This window comes from Pteropus medius, unplaced genomic scaffold (assembly GCF_902729225.1).
Source record: "Pteropus medius unplaced genomic scaffold, Ma_sr-lr_union100, whole genome shotgun sequence".
In the NCBI taxonomy this organism is placed as follows: domain Eukaryota; kingdom Metazoa; phylum Chordata; class Mammalia; order Chiroptera; family Pteropodidae; genus Pteropus; species Pteropus medius.
Window position 1 is genome coordinate 1,523,550 of NW_024351543.1, and position 16,836 is coordinate 1,540,385.

The window sequence follows — 16,836 nt, forward strand, 5'->3', positions numbered from 1 at the left end:
AAGGAAATATGAGAGAAAAGTTCATTTACATTTTAACTGGAAAGATTACTCAAATAAGTTAGGGTCAGCCACTTAGTAGATCTGAGGGAAAATCCAGGTAGGTTGCCACTGCAAGTGTTCAGTAAAAAATATCCAAAGGGAGAAAGAAAATCCATTAGATACTGGGTAAGATAAATAAATAAATAAGAAAGATGAGGCTCACTGGTATCCCATTGCAAGGGATAACAATACCAATAACAAAGTTTTTTAAAATTATGATTGTTGTTTTGGTTTTGTTTGGTTGTTTGTTTGTATGTATGTCAAGGGAATAAATAAGCTAGCAATAAGTAGGAAAATTCAGATTAGTTTTACTAAATTAATAATGAAAAAATATATATGTACACACATACACACATACACACATATACTAGGAAAACTTCGAGGAGATTCCTATGCCTTAATTATATTGGGAGGGTCTAGATTCAAAATAATGATAAACACAATGGTCATTCTAAAATTAATTAATAAGCTAGATGTAGATGAATCACTAGCATCAAGTTGTTGTTGATCAAGAATAAAACTGTGCCCCAAATATCTGACTAACCCATCATTAAAGTGGCAATTTTTAGAGTACTGAAAGTACATTGGCAATGTGACCCAATCACAAAAAAGTTTTAGAAGCAGCTTGGTAACCAAAGACAAACAAGGGAAATATGTGCAGAAGGCTAAGATTTCTGAAAAACTTAAGCACCGCTTGGTTAATTAAGCCTGTTATATATGTGCTTCCTCTGGGATTAAATAAGCACCTATAATTGCCGTAACCAGCATACTCTATTCAGATTTTCCAAAAGCTTTTTTGTGAAATTTCATAGCAAAAGTTGTACAAAGAAATTTTAAGTAAACATGGGATCAGAAATATGTATTTCTACAAGCATAGAATTACCTTGGCTATAAGAAGCAAAGTGTGGAGTGCAGATATTGAAAAGACAAGTAAACATTTTTGTAACCTTTTACAATGTAATTCAGTGTCATCTGCACATCCTTTAGGTTTCACTATCCCCTTCAGATAGCAAAATATCAAACCACAGCATCATGAAATCCTAGAGCTGGATGACTACCCATATACTTCAGATTATGATTCAGATTCCAGGAGGATTAATAATTGCCCAAGGTTAAAACATAAATATCAGGAAGATTTGATGACATTTAAATTAGAACAAAAGTTACCGTATGAGTTCCCCTGTGTGCATGTGTCGATTATTATATATTACTAGTAATGAACAATGCAAGACCATGTACTTAAACATAACCTTGAAACATGGCCTCTAAAAAATAACCCTAAAAGAATTATAGTACATTCTCTGAAAACACTTCAATGTGAAATGAATATAAAGATGTCAAAAATGCTACACATAACAGGAGTTCTTTGGATCCAGCCTTGAGGATCTCCAACATTTAATGGCTGGATATGGGAGAATTTGCCTGCAAAGGGGATATCAGCAGAATAACAAGGGACATAGGAAGAAAATCAGAGAGTATGATGCCATGAAAAATAAAAGCAGAAAGTATTTCAAAAAGGAGGAAGTGGTTAGGAAGACAAAAAAGAGTTAGTTTGGTGAAGTGATAGAGAGCTCAAAAGCAGAAGGGGTGAATCGATGAATGGATTGGTAAGGAAATGGAAACAGAATATAAACATCTTTTGGGAGAAATTAGACTGGAAAAAGAGAGAGGACAGTAGCTAAAAGCATCTTCTGTCTTTTATAAATGACTCTAAAACTCACCAAAGACAGGAAGCTGACTCGTTCATGACTACTCTATCATCCCTTATACCTATTTAATCATTATGTGGTATAGATTATATCTCTGGTATATATCCTTTTGCATTCATCTTCCAATGACTCACCAACAGCAATGGGATGAAATCCAATCCAATGACCTTTTATAATCTGACCATTACTCATCTAGCTTTACTTCTTACTTCCACCCTAAGGTGCAGCCTTACTAAACCAGTTACTATTGTTGAATAGGCCAGGCTTTCTCATTCTCTTGGGCCTTTGTGCACACTGTTACTTTTCCCTAGAATGTTCTTGCCCACTGCAACACTTCCACAGATACACACACATACACTTCATTTATCAAACTCCTACTCATCCTTCAAATCTCTATTTGACTATCATCTTTGTGAACTCTTCTTGGTCTCCTAAGTAAATTTCATGTTCTTATAGTAACTTTTCTAGGCCCCTCTTAAGGTATTAATACTTACAGAATTCTATGTTTGAGACTCCAACAGCTCATTGGTCTCTTGAGAGCAGACAGCCTATATTTTCATTTGTATATCTCTATGCTTCACACATAGTTACCACTAATAAATTTTTTTTAAGTGAATGAAATGATGGATTTGTTACTAAAGGCATGGTACAAACCCAAAATACAATGATGGTATAAAAAGCTTTAGATTAGGTAGTAGGTAGGATATATATAATTGGCTACTAGGGGAAACTACTGATATGTGAGTCACAGGTGAATTTACTTCCTTGAAAATTTTATGTATTTGAAAATTAAGATGAATCTTATCCTGATGTAAAAAATGTTCACCGAACTACCTTTCGATTTGGTGACTCTCCTCACTGACCTCAGCTTGTCCAAATTTAAAACAAGAATCACCTAAAAAAATGTACTGCATACCTGTAATAAATATCCAAAGCACTAAAGAGAATATAAAATTATAAATGATATATTCTCTGCTCCCACAGTTCATAATCTGTGGAAATATATACTGCTTTGAACTACCTTCAAGTGTTATTTGGGCAGTAAATGCTTTATAAGAAGCAAAAAAAGTTATATACAGTGAGCCTGTCTTAAATGAATGGCTTGGTTAATGCCGCTAAAGTGAGAAGTCATTTCATCCTGGAGTTCAAAGGTAAGAAATCCTGACTCCAGACAAGGATGATCTCTCCTATTTTAAATAGCTTTTTAATGTCCCTATACTTAGACATAGTAGAATGGCCATAAGTGAAATCACGTTGCCTATCTTTCTAACATCCAATTTAAAATGCATAATAGAAATTTAAAACAAATAAGCAAGTAAATAATTTTTTTAATTCAGTTTAAGTATTATTTCAAGGTACAAAACAGTTCGGTCCTTTCCTACTGCTATACGGGATAGATGGGTGATTAAGAGGAGCTTAATGATTTTTTCAAGGCTCATTCAAAAACCTTGGCTTGCTTTTACATGTGTTTAAACCCCAAACTTGGCAGCCTTTTTAATTCCAGAGGGCTTATACATTATCTGGGGGTTGTGTTTGTTTTTTCACCGAACCCCCAAACTCATTATCTGTTAACATAAAACAGGAAGATATGATGGGGGTAGGGAAAAATTCTGTGATTATAAAAACTCTATTCTATTTTCTACATTTAAACTTTAAAAGATTAAAAGCAGCTTAATTATCAATTGGTCAAGCTGCTTTTAGTGTCTCTGTCTCTTAGACAAGCATCTGTACAAATAATAGTCAATTTGGGGAGGATAATTTGAAAAGACCCCACAGGTGGTAATTTTAATCTTACTTTTTCCACCTTGAGAGTCTCTGTTCTTATTCAGGCAGCTGATGCATTGTAGCTGTATTGACTCACCTATTTTCTTTTCAACAGTATTATTTTTATTCTTTGCACTTAAAATTTTATTCCAAGCTTTAGACAAAACAAATACATGACAACTGGTCAGTCTCTGAAAATAAAGGCCTAGTGATTTTAAGAGGAGATTCAATATTACCCATAATCATGCTTTTTTCACAATTCTGAGCCAGACCTGTCACAAGCCTGGGAAGAAGACCTTAAAAGGACTTAGAGCTGCCCTCTTTTAGGAGGAAAAATAAAAGACATCAGGAATAGACATTTCAAGACTTCCGCATTTTGGTTCACTTGGAGACTTTCGAGAAGTCTAAAGATGACCTTTTTTAAAAAAAAATAAAATAAAATAAAAACTTACAGCTAGCTAGCTCTGGAAACCAAGGGAAAAATAATTATCTTAAGAGATGCCTTATGGGGTCATTGTTTCACATGATAAAACAAGGAGGTTATGGGGATAAGTCTTGGTTAGCCAAGTCTTGGATCATTCTAATTGTTCTAACTGATGAATCTTCTTCAAGGAAAAAAGTCGGCTCCATTTCTGTTTTTAAAAATACCGAGTGTCTGTAATGGTGCAACTAATGACAACCTTCCCGTTATTCTCACTTAAGAGGAAACCCTATAATAAGAGCTTCCCAAAATGTCAAATAATACTTGTCTCATAACAGAGCTTCTTTGTTCATTTACCATGTCTCTTCTGATATGCACAGATAATAAAAGTTCATGTAAAATTAAAGGTAATATAGAGCAGAAGCCAACACTAATTCTGTATAAATATGTCTGATTAATAAGAGTGCCATTGTTATGGTTATTTCGTAATGTCACGATTGTTACAAGAACAGAGGATAGAAGTACTCTTACTCTCACTGTTTTTGTTCATCTTCTGTCATCCAACCGGTTTGCGAATTTTTGTTCAATGGGAGAAATGAAGGATAGACTTTTGTCCATTAATCATTTCTGTTTCATTAGTTCATCTCATGAGCTGTGAAACTAGCTTTAAATTTGGGGGAAAACAGGAGTTTTTTCTAAAATTAAAACTCATATCTTTGAAAAAAAATTACATGCTCCAGGCTTAATTTCTAGACTCCCTTTTCTACTTACACAGCTACTACATTACTCCAGTGCTCACGAGCACCTTAAAGATAAATTTTAGCATCGCAGCACTGAGACCTGGTTAGGAGCCTAACATGTTATACCTAACTCTGCTTCAATACTAAAACCACAAGCAAGGTCGTATGTGGGATTCAGTTCCAAAATGAGAACCCCGTCCTGGTGAAGTAATAAGAAAGTCCATAAATGGGTATATGGTTTCTTATTGGAAAGGAAATAGAAAATAAATAATAGGTAACAGCATACATTCAGGGCAAACAGCCAGATAGTTTTTGAAGATGATTCTAAGGCTGGTAGATAAGTTTCTGTTGTCATTAGTTTGCTTTTCTCTTTAAATTGTTATCTCTCAGATCCTGGCTTACCCCCTTGGGGAAGAAGTATAATATAAAAACTTAACAGTAGATCTTAAATTTAGCTGACATTTTTATATCCTTCACAACATACTCTTTAGATTGAACTCAAGAAGGAGATTATTAAGTAGTAGCAGGAGACCAGTTACCAGACCATTTTGACTGAACAAAAAATGGCATTGTGCCTTTTTGCTGACAAATCAAACAACATTTATACAATCATTATAATCAATTTCATAAATAAAGGGCCATTAATGACGGGGGGGGAAGGAAAATTCTATTTCTCCCAAGTCCCCTCATCCTCTCTTCAAAGTCCATGTTACTTTCAGCAGTGGAGGAAGCTCTGCATGAGAAGGTGGACTCGGCTGAGCTGGAGTCTCCTGTGAAGCAGATTCTGTCAGTCAGAAGGCAAGAACATATCTCTGTGATTATTTCAGCCTATTTTTTTTGCAGTAATTAGCCAGAGTTCCATTTTTTTAGTGCTGGCATTGCTCAGAGCTCACTCACTTTTTAAAAAAAATTTGGGTTTTTCTTTCCTTTTTATAAAGTAAATTTACATATTTTTAGTCTCTCAACCCTTTCAATGTTTTATTTATGAATACAGCCCTTCTTGATGATAACTTTAATATGAAAGAGGTAGTAATTAATGTCCCAATCTGCTAGGTTAATCCCTTTTCACATTCTCTACAGAGAAGTTTAAGGTAAGTAACAGTTTACAGTCAATATTAGGTTTAATTATGCTTAATGAGAGTTAGTTTCTCTGTTTACTAACTACATTTAGGTGTGTGGGTCTTAGATGAGTTTTCCCTCAGCCTCATTCTGATTTGTTAATAGTGCCACTGTGTACTGCATTCTCAGTGCTTAAATCTATAATGTGGCTCCTGGAGAACAAAGCAAGTAAGGCACCTGTTTCAGCTGAGACACTATTAAATAAGTAGAGCCTTCACACAACTGCATCTTTCTTTGGGAAGACAGCTATTATTTTATAATGCTTTCCAAACAGATCCATTTGAGAGGCTAATTACTGCCTAAATTTCAGATCCTGGGTAAGTCTACACATATAAGAAGCTACTTCAAACTAACTAAAATCATCAATAGTGGTTTGTACAAAGTTAAAGAGTACTAAACACTTCTAAGACTTTCTGCATTCAAACTTCAATGTTATTATTTCAAGTGTTAAGATCTAAAACTACTTTCAAAAGTCACTGTTTGTTTTTTCAGTAAAAATCTCTTATGTCTTAAAATGCATTTAACTTTATTGCAATATATATAAAAAAACTTCTGTTTTCTTACTGAGCTATAAAAATCGGCACCAAAACAGATACCCAAACCTAAAGGTTATCATGTAGTGATCAAAGGAAATTTAGTATGCAATTTTTAAAGGATCCTTTTTTGCTGTTTATGTTGTGGACAAATTCTGGGTACAATTGATGATACAGTTTCTGTAAGTCTGATAGGCTAGTTAATTCAATAAACATTATTGAGAGCCTCTCCTGAACTAAACACAGAAATAAAGAAGGCATATTCCCTCTTCTCAAGCTTACCATTTGGGAAAGGAGGTAGGAGAAAGTAAAAACTATGACACAAGTGATAAGTATTATATTCATGTGAGTAAACGTGAAGGAGACACTAAGAGAAGATGTATTGATTCTGTAATGGAGGATAAATAAGGCCTCTACCGGTGACACAGCATTTTCTGGGCCACATGAAGGCCACAGTAGGCTGAGTAAATGGTAAGAGCAAAGGCACAAAGCATGGCAGGACATAGTGTTGAGAAGACAGCAAACACTGAAGTGTGGGTAGAAAGAACTGTGTGCTTAGGGAAAGGAGGTGAGGCAGATACTAGAGTTATATAAAATGAGTATAATCTTAGTGTTATCTCACAGGTTATAATATTAAAATCACTATAAGTATATATAACAGACTTAATGTACTACTAGAAATATGCGTAAATACATTTGAGTATAGCATGCATATGCAAGCCAACTATTATATTTGAATATATATATATTTACATTTCAGCATTTATTTCTGAAAGTTAAAAGGAAAATATCCAAACTGTTTTCATAATACAAATTCTAACTGAAATAAAATGTCCTTTAAAAACTGTAATTAATGGCTGCTGTGTCAAACAGTGAATCAAAGGGTCAAACCTTATAATTCACAGTTTGAGAGGTCATAGCTCAAATTATAACTTTAAAAAACTGATTATCTGTGAGTAATTTGACAAATCCATCTAATATACTCTGAATGCATATAAAATCTTTTTGAGAGAAAAAAGAATGTATGTCCAAGTGGACAGCTGATGGAGGAAATGGCCTTTTTACTGAACGAGGCTGAAGTCCAGCATAATGACTTGGAATGCTTTTGAATGAGCATGCAAGGCAGGAAGGCCAAACAGTACACACATCCAAAGGGAGCATAATGAACAATCTGATCAGAACACAAAAATATTCCACACATGTCCAAAGAGAAGAAGGAAAAATATACATTTCTGTCACCTGCTCTTCCATCACTATTACGACAATCCAATTCACAGGTAAACTCTGGACTATTCATAAACAATATTCAAAAGAAATGAATTTTTGTAATTTAAAAAAATGTTATAAATTCCCATGATTTTTCAAGTTGAGATTTGAAAATACATATTGATGTCATCTATATCATATTTAGTAAGCCATGTTTATAAAACTGTTTTCTTTCTTTGAAAGTAAACATTGCTTCACTTATCTTCATCCCAAGGCCACTTGTACCTTAAAACACAGTCTGAATTATGTTTTAAAAAATGCCTGCCTGCATTTTTCAAATCTAGAAGTGATCTACTATTAATAAGACAGACCTTTGAAGATAATTCCTCCACTGCAGACCAGATCCCTAAACCATGCGAGAATTGAGAAGACCAGCAAAATTCAGCATTTAATTATGTATCTGTGTTTGTAATGTTTATTTATGTGTTTATTTTATTTTCCTATTAGACTGTAAGCTCCATAAGGGAAGGACTATGTCTTTTGTGTTCAATAGTTACACCTAACACCTAGGAAGTCCCTGGCACACAGCAGAAATCCAAGAAATATTTGCTGGAGGATAAAAAGAATGGATGGAGTGAAGGAAGGTAAGAGGCCTATGGTTAATATTCTCAAGCATTATTTGTGTGATTGTGGGGAGAAAAATATGAAAAAAAATGTACATTCTATTTAGTCAGTTTATCTACCGAGAAATTCACTGATCCGTCCATCTATCCTAGAAACCAAAAAGATTTAAAACTTATTTATAAGATAAAATTAAAATAGATGAAAAATGTAAAAGGTGGAAATCAGAGTGTGAAACAAGATGGTTACATTATGTATACATGAAAAGACAATCATAAGAAAGGAAGGAAATTTGCTTTCTTAATTTCTCCAGGTTAATCTTATTATAACCACTATTATAGTACTTTTATTATAGCAAAACACTAATACAATATTTACTAGTTCCTCATCTGGCCCTGTACTACAGCCACTACATAACTAGATTCCCCATATCAGGAACCACAGAGTCTATTGGAGGACAAAAATATTCAATTAGAATAAAATATAGTAAGAAAGTTATAACATAGTTAAAACATAGGTTTTTTTTTGTGACAGAACAAAGCAAGATTCTTCTCTGAACCAGCGAAAATGCTTACGTGGTAATTATTTTACTTTGATGCCACTATGTCCTGTTCCAAGAGACTTTTCTGATATATGTAAACATTGTTGGCTCTTGATGTACAAGGAAATATATGCTCTCAAATGTTACTAGTACAAATGATATCTGAACAAGTAAATCAGTACATCACAAGAAAACACATTTGAAAAATGACCTTTCTTATAAGGGACAGCCTAACTCTGATTCCACTTAGCCTGGTAATATGTTTCTGTCATTCCGTTGGACCAGCCCACACATACTGGGCTCTTGGTAGGTCCTGGGCTCGACCATCTGGCCCTTTATTTACTTAATTCTTTTTTTAATACTGACAAGTGTATTAGTAACACTTCCTTGATCATTGGTAAATATAGAGCCACCACACAACCAAGATTTTCCCTAATTCTGAAAGTCACTAATTAGCTGTGGGTAGGAGTTGGGGAGTATTACAAAGATATGTTGAGTAGAACTACAATAGGTAATCTAATTCCCAAGAAGAAAGCATGTTAATCTGCTTCCCACTTCATTAGAGGAATAAAGAACATCTTGTCATCACTAAAGAATATAAAGAGAGACCTGGATATTTGAGGGAACGGAAGATAGGGAGGAAAAATGGAAGTAGCATTTAGGCAAGAAACACAAATCCTCTACACATCGTGGACAATGTTCATGGTTTCTCCTGATACCTTTTGATTGCTCTATTTATCAGTGTGTTTCATGATTATAGTTTATTCAATTAATAAACACAAGCTTCCAGAGAAAACAAATAAGGTAAATGAATCCTACTTAAAAGAACTGATCATTCTACTGGTACTTAAGTTATACATTAGGCAACTTTGAAAGCTGCATTAATCTTTTCAAACGAGTAAGGTCTCAATTACTTGAGCTTGTATAATAAAATACAGTAGGCTTAAAGGAGAGAACGCTATTTCCAAAGGTGCTAAAAAGCCATTTGGAGAGAAGATATGGTCTAATTATAAGTACTGAAACTGGAAATTTATATATTTGAAATCTACTAAAAAACATTTTTATAAGAGATAGTCTAACACTTTAATTTTCCATGAGCTTTAGATTCTTCAAAGAACATCAAGTGATTGTTATGTGTATTAATTCAAGCATCAAGTTTGAAGTATTATAACTCAGCTCCCTGAAACTAGTAATTCTGTGTAAGGTTGAGTCCGTTGTCCCTATTTCTAGGATCAAACAATGTAATATACTAAGCCAAAGCCTTTTAAAGATTATTTTTGGTTTCAATCTATCTCCTTTTTTCATAGACATTTTGAGGAAAGGATGACATTCTCTTATAGCACTTACCTCAAACAACTAGAATCTTGACTAAAACTTATAAAGCTGAGGATTGTGAAGAAGATATTAGTACTTCCTTAATCAAATTTTGTAACTAATAAATAGAAGTTAATTGGTTCACATGTGGAAGTAGACTGATGAAAGAATAGAATAAACAAAGGAAAAAAACATTGTTTAAAATGTAATTTTAGAACTGTCAAAGAATTGGGGCATGTCTTATTTACTGGTATATGAAAAAAGAATGGATGCTTTTGCATACAAATAAATGCAATTATAGGAACATATTAGAAGCTTTCTGTCACAATGGAACTTAAACTTTTCTGGACAGTGATCAGCTAAGATGGAACAGACAGTTACAATGCAAAGATTAACTAGCTGACAGATCTATCATTCATGGCAGGTAAGTAAGCAGTCAGGGCAGCTATGCTGGTGGCCTCTCCTCATCAAGCAGCTTTGCCAGGACAGACTAGATGCCTGAAACCAGGCAAGACACAAAGACAATAAAACCTATAGCCAGCTAAGGGACAATTCAGCACAATCCATCTCCAGTTTTTAATAGTGCTAGCAATCTCCACTGAAGAATGTTTCCCCTTGTGATTGGCACATATTGTATTTACAGCATGTTGCCCAATATTTACCTCTATTTATCTTACTATGCGTAGCCACTTGCCTGAGACAACTACCTGGAAATTCTCAGTATATAACAGAAAAAAATGGCAAAAATTTCTGTTAATAGGTGTGACCATCATGTCATTACGTGAACAGGTCAAAGTGAGTCCATTTCACTGACAGTATATTATGTGGGTCTTTTCATCCCTCAACAACCAAGCCAAACAAAAACATAACACAGAAGAGGTCATTGTGCCCTCCCTCGTTTGGTTGGCAGCTTTATCTGTGAAATATGAAAATAAAAAAACAACATGGATATAATCCTGCATAGTACCATTTCCACAAATCATTTAATCGAATATTTAAGTATACATATTAAAAATCTTTTTCAATTCTTCTTTCAACTCTTCTTTCAACTCCATAATCTCCAATAAAAGGAGAAAAAACAGTCATATTTCTTATTCTTCAGCTTTATTTATTTATTTATTTATTTAAGCAACAATTTACAGGGGGAAAAAAGCAAGTTACAACCCTATCGATATTCAGGTCTTTTAACGAAATGTTAGGAAAAATATATATTTTAAAAAGGAAAATCCCTATATTAAAATCTGTTTCTCTTGAAAGGCTGTGCTTTCTCTGTGTGTATATTATTTCACTGAATAATTTTTAAATATAACAGGTGAAATATTAATAACCAAATGAATTAATAGTCTAGCAGCAGACAGCCAATTGCCAATTACTCCATTTTACACCATGAGATCTCTTGAAATACACACACACATTGCTATTTGGACTCATAGTATGGTAGTTTCATCTCTATAACTAACCCAAAGTATAAAATATTACCTTGATTTTGTGAAATAAAAATAAATAATATCATGGGGTAAAAGAGAGATAAAAATTAAGAATATATTTATCTATATTAGCTAGTAGTAAAAACAACAGTTGAAAATTATATTGCTAAAAAGTGTCTACATATGTAAACTAAGCTATGAAAACTAGAGGCAAGAAGAATTCTGGTTACCTACCTTTGAAAAGAGCTGATAAGATATGAGGTTTAAGAGTACATCTTTAGTACTTCTGTACCTTAAAATATTGCCGAGTATTAATTTTTCATCAAGTTGTCATTTTCTCTGACATTTGGTTTTATTAATCAAGGCATTTATCATTAATTTGTAGAAAATATCGTAATTAAGCCAAATAAAATAAAATCCTTAAAAGGTTAAAATTAGAAAGCAGGTGAATTAGAACTTTGACATTAGCTTGTTGACATACAGGAGTTTTTTGAAAGTTTGGGAATCAAGTTTTTGCAGTGGGTTTGGTGCCTTAGTCTTGGGGCTGGCTGTTTTTTTTTTTCTAATGTTATAAAGATTTGATTTAAAGCTCTCTGACAGTTTTGACATTCAGGTGAAAGTACTGCTGCTGCATTTGGAACAATTTGCATATCCCACTGCTAAACGGAATGTTTGAGGTGTGCACTGGTGTAAAGAAATTAAAAACAAGCTATCACACATGCTTAAGTGTATGTATTCACAAAACTGATGGCTGGATCACACTACCCCATCCCCCTCCAATGTAATCTGTGATTTATTCCTCTATAATAAATTACCCTACCATGTTATTCTCACTGGAAGATCTAACCATGCATGTAAGAAGCAAAGTAATTACAGCCCCCTCTTGTCTAAGAAACCTTTTTCAATCCCTATATGCGATGCAGTGACACAAGTCTATTGTAAACTTCTTGCCTGAAATTCTGGACTTTAGTAGCCACTAAATCTCATGTGAATGGTTTTGTTGTTCCCAACAAATGTGTTTTTTTTTCTTCTAGGTACTTGTAAAGCTCTTCCTGATGAGGAATAGGTACTGACTTTTTGGCTTTGAGCCAATATGTCTATTTAAGAAAAGGGCAAGGTATAAAATTAAAAGAGTTTCAAACTGATTTTAAAAAGGAAAGGGGCCATAAAACATTCTCATACAGAAGGAATAAGGGATACGGCAACACCCAATTAGGCTGAGATATTCTGAGATGACACAAGCTTTCTTCATTTTTGACTTACAATTTCAGATTATTTTTTAGGCAGACATAGAAAAAGATATTTAATATGTTAAAGGGCAATGAAGGAAAGTCTTCAGGTAGCAAACCCAGTCTTAAATATTATGAAACTTTTCAAGAAGCTAAAACCCATTCAAGAAAATATCATTGCACATTACCTCCGCTTTCAGAGTCTCAAAGGGCAATTCTTAACACTTCTTTTGTGTGACTGTAAAAAGAAATACTTAAAATTAGAAGTCTGCCAAGGAAACAATTTAGATTCCCATAATATCTTTATGACTAGTCATGAGAAGTAGATAGCTGAGTTTGTGTATGTCAACTAATATGTATAGTTAAAAAAAATGGCTAACACATTCATTTGAGTATGTGCAATACAAGTACTCAGTAAAATGTAGCACAAATATATAATGTAAACTGTGTATTCAAGGTTTGTATGGAGAACAGGTTTATTATAGTGTTATTAGAAGTTTTCTTAATTTACACAAATAAAGGTTTTTACATTTATATTTTTATAATTAGAAATACTAATCCTAGATAGTCTTTATCTTATTTATTTGTTTATTCTTAAGTATGTGAGGTTTTGCAAAGGCCTATTATGTACAATATACTGGTAAGCACTGGTAAATTAGAAAGTATACAAGATAAGATACAGACCTTAAACTCAAAATAGTGAGGTTGGAGAGATATGCATACAAAAAGATAATCCAAAGAAAATGAAAAGTAAATGGGTTGGTAAGAAATAGGGCACAGAGAGGAACATGTTCAAAAGAGCTTGAACTGGTCTACAGTATCTAATGCATTGACATTAGACCATGGCTTTACGTTTTCTGTCTTTGCAGCCAAGGCTAATAGATTCCTACTGAGATTTGGAGGCAGGGATGTTCAACAAATGGATGAGTCACTTTTAAATTCCTTTCCATCCAAATGCATTTGATATTATAGAATCGAAGCTGGGACTGGGAGCAGTAAAGCAGGCAGGATGTTGAGGTGGCTTTAAAGCCAATTTGGTGAGTTTGAATATAAAAAAATTTAACTAGGAACAACTCTCCTATTAAAAATTGAGTTTGATATTGCATGTCCTTGGAATGTGACCTAAATTTGCTATGAAATCTCAGTGATAACCTTGATATCATATTTACTAATAACCTCCACAGAGATTCAGCCACTCAGTCTCAAAAGCAGTTTTATGAATGGAAATGCATACATAAACCTAAGCCAATCCTGTAAACCAGTTGGTCTATAGTAAAACACCCACTAAAATGAAAAAATCAAGTCTAAGGATTTTAGTTGATTGAATCTTTAATATACATAAACAATATTTTACAAAAGGAAAACAAACAATCAAACAAACCACACCAGTAAACCAAAACGAATCTGAGTTTAGGGTGTACTAATAGATAAATGGGATCCAAAGAAAGAAGGTGATAGTTCTGCTGTATTCAGGATATATGAACATCACACATGTTCTGCAAACAGCAAACTTTAGAAGAGGCACTAAAAATTAGATCTGTTAGGAGGACTGAGATATGAACCATTAGTGCTGGACAAACAGAGGATAAATAGGAATGAAAAAGAAAAAAAATATTCAGATTGCAGGGATGAGGTAAAGAAGAAAACTTGAGAGAAAATTAATTTGGCCACTACATGCTATGTTATAAAAAGTAATTTTTCTTTATTTATATTCTGTCTCCCTCACTAGCATGAAAGTGACACAAGGTCAGGCACTATCTTTTTCACTGTATCCCCCATTTCCATGAATAGTGTCTGCCATGTGGTAGATCAATGAATACTGAATGAAAGAATGGACAGCCTGACCAACCCATGAAATAGGTACTAATTCTTCATATAGTTACAGATAAAGAAATTTAGACTTAAAGAAGTTAAACATTATGAATTAAATTTACATTTTCCCTTTGCATCTCTCCAAACTTATACAACCCATTGTTTATAGTCTTTCACTCAATATTCATTCTAGCAAGCAATGCAAACAATAAGCAAATAAATTGTTAGACTTACAATATCATGTAATTAGCACGATGAAGGCAAACAAAACAAAGTAACAGCACTGAACTATATGGGCTGATATTTTAGATGAGAACAGGAAAGCTTCTCAGAGGAGACAACACTAGAAAATGCCTAAGTGAAGTGAGGGAGATAGTCCAAAAAATATCTGGGGGAGTATATAGGTTCTTATAAGGATTAAATGAGATATATATTACCTTCCTCAGTGCAATGGCTAGCACATAGCAAACAGTATTCTCAGTAACTATTATTTTATTATGTTGCTATTATTTTTATAAATGGTAAATTCCCCTACTAGATTATAAATTTGTCAGAGACATTCATTTTTATTTCCCTATAGCTCCTTAAATGGTGCCTAGCAAGAATTCAATAAACATTTATAGAACTGAGAATAGGAAGACACAATTACCAGTTCATTAATTAGAAAAAGTAAACAGACTATATGAATATGAAAAAGTCACCATATTTCATATGCCTGAGTCAATTTAATTCTGTTAAATCAATGTTGCTTAATAATTTATCATTTCTGAATTAAAAAGAAAGAAAAAAGAGAATGCTATATAAATGGCTACAACCAATAAGTCACAGATTTAAAAAAAAAAAAAAAAAAGAAGAAGGAAGAATCAGGGAAAAAAGGAAGTTTTCAATATTAGGCCACTGTGTTGACCATTTACATGCTCTGTCTACCTCCATCAGATAAATACATCGATGTGTTCCTATTACAAGCACAGGGCCTGATATACAGCAAACAATCAATGAATCTTTGTTGAACTGAATTGAATTGACATTATCTTTAGTAATTCTAAAGTTTTAAAGTTAGTTCAAATTAAAAATAATAATAATACAACAAAATAGAAGATTACAACAGAAAAAAAGATCAAGTTTTAGGTTTTGGCTCTGCCAAAGGAATAGCAAACAAGGTTAGTTTTTAACAAAGATTGAGATATATATAAGTGGCAGTAGAAAGACAGATCAGTAGGACAGATCACAAGTCTCTAGTATGGAGTAAATATTATAGGTAGCATTTCCACAGGGTTGAGATAATTGACTAATTATGTGAGAAAAAATTTTTGTTTCCTACTTCTTACCAGGCACCAAAATATAAATCAGATTGATATATCTGAATATAAAAGTAAAACAAAGACTTTAAGAAAAAATATGTATATAATTTTCTGAACTCCAAGGTGAGAAGGCCTTTCGAGGCACAAAGCAGTAGTATATATAAGCACAAAGATTTATGAATTTGACTACTTAAAAAATTTTTATAAGTCCAAAAATACCTCCAACAAAATTAAGCCAACAGTAAATAAAAATAAATATTTTAATGTATAGGATATTCACACGGTTAATAGTCTTTATCTAAAAAAAAAAAAAATCTCATATTTTCAAAATAGGCAATTCATAATAGAAGAAACACAAGCTACAATATATATGAAATAATATTAATTTGTAATAGCCATGAGAAATGCAAATTAAAATGACCTAAATAGTTCATAATAGTGAACTGATTAAATAAATTATATGCGGTATAATTATAAGCTTTTGTTAGATATGGCAAGTAAAAATTTGTAATATGCCATTAAGCTTAAAAAGCAGTCTGTAAAATAATGATAGCAATTTTTAATAATTTGTGTATATATAATACATACATATATATAGATTATGCACAGTGTTTGGTCATATATATAAATGGAAATATGTATGTATGTGTATGTATTAGAAAAAGCATGTACATATCAGAAAAAGCATGGACCTATAGACTAAATTATTCCTAGTACTTTCTCAGTATGAAAGTTACGGAAGAAATATTTCTACTTACAATTTCTTTCCAAAGTTTCTATACTAAAAACAAATTATTTGTATAAACTAAAACAAGACACTTGCAGTAAGTTGCAGAAAAAAAATTAGCTGATATATTATTAGATTTCCTGAATATTAAAAAAAGCCATTTGAAAATGTCTATTTGTCCCTATTTCTGGTAAAGGCTGCCTCTATTAACTGCATAGATTAAATTTTTAAAAAGAAGTAAGGAGGGAAAGAAGATAAAGTGAGAGAGAAAAGAAAGAGAACAACAAAGAAAAAAAGAAAGAAAACTAAGATTTATTTAAAAAAACAGCAACT

The 16,836-nt window shown here is 32.9% G+C and overlaps 1 long non-coding RNA gene across 10 annotated transcripts in view; it reads right to left on the minus strand.

Annotated features, from left to right (window-relative positions):
- LOC120586611 (uncharacterized) overlaps positions 1 to 16,836 on the minus strand; it is a 696,355-nt gene that overhangs the window by 536,997 nt on the left and 142,522 nt on the right. For 2 of the 10 annotated variants that reach the window (XR_005648755.1, XR_005648749.1), the window contains exon 1: positions 12,852 to 13,172. The exons of 2 other annotated variants lie outside the window; for them this stretch is intronic. This is a non-coding gene — a long non-coding RNA (uncharacterized LOC120586611). Of the gene's footprint in view, positions 1 to 12,851; positions 13,173 to 16,836 lie in introns of those variants that run through there. 6 more of the 10 variants (XR_005648746.1, XR_005648745.1, XR_005648759.1 and 3 more) reach the window with 6 other exon arrangements.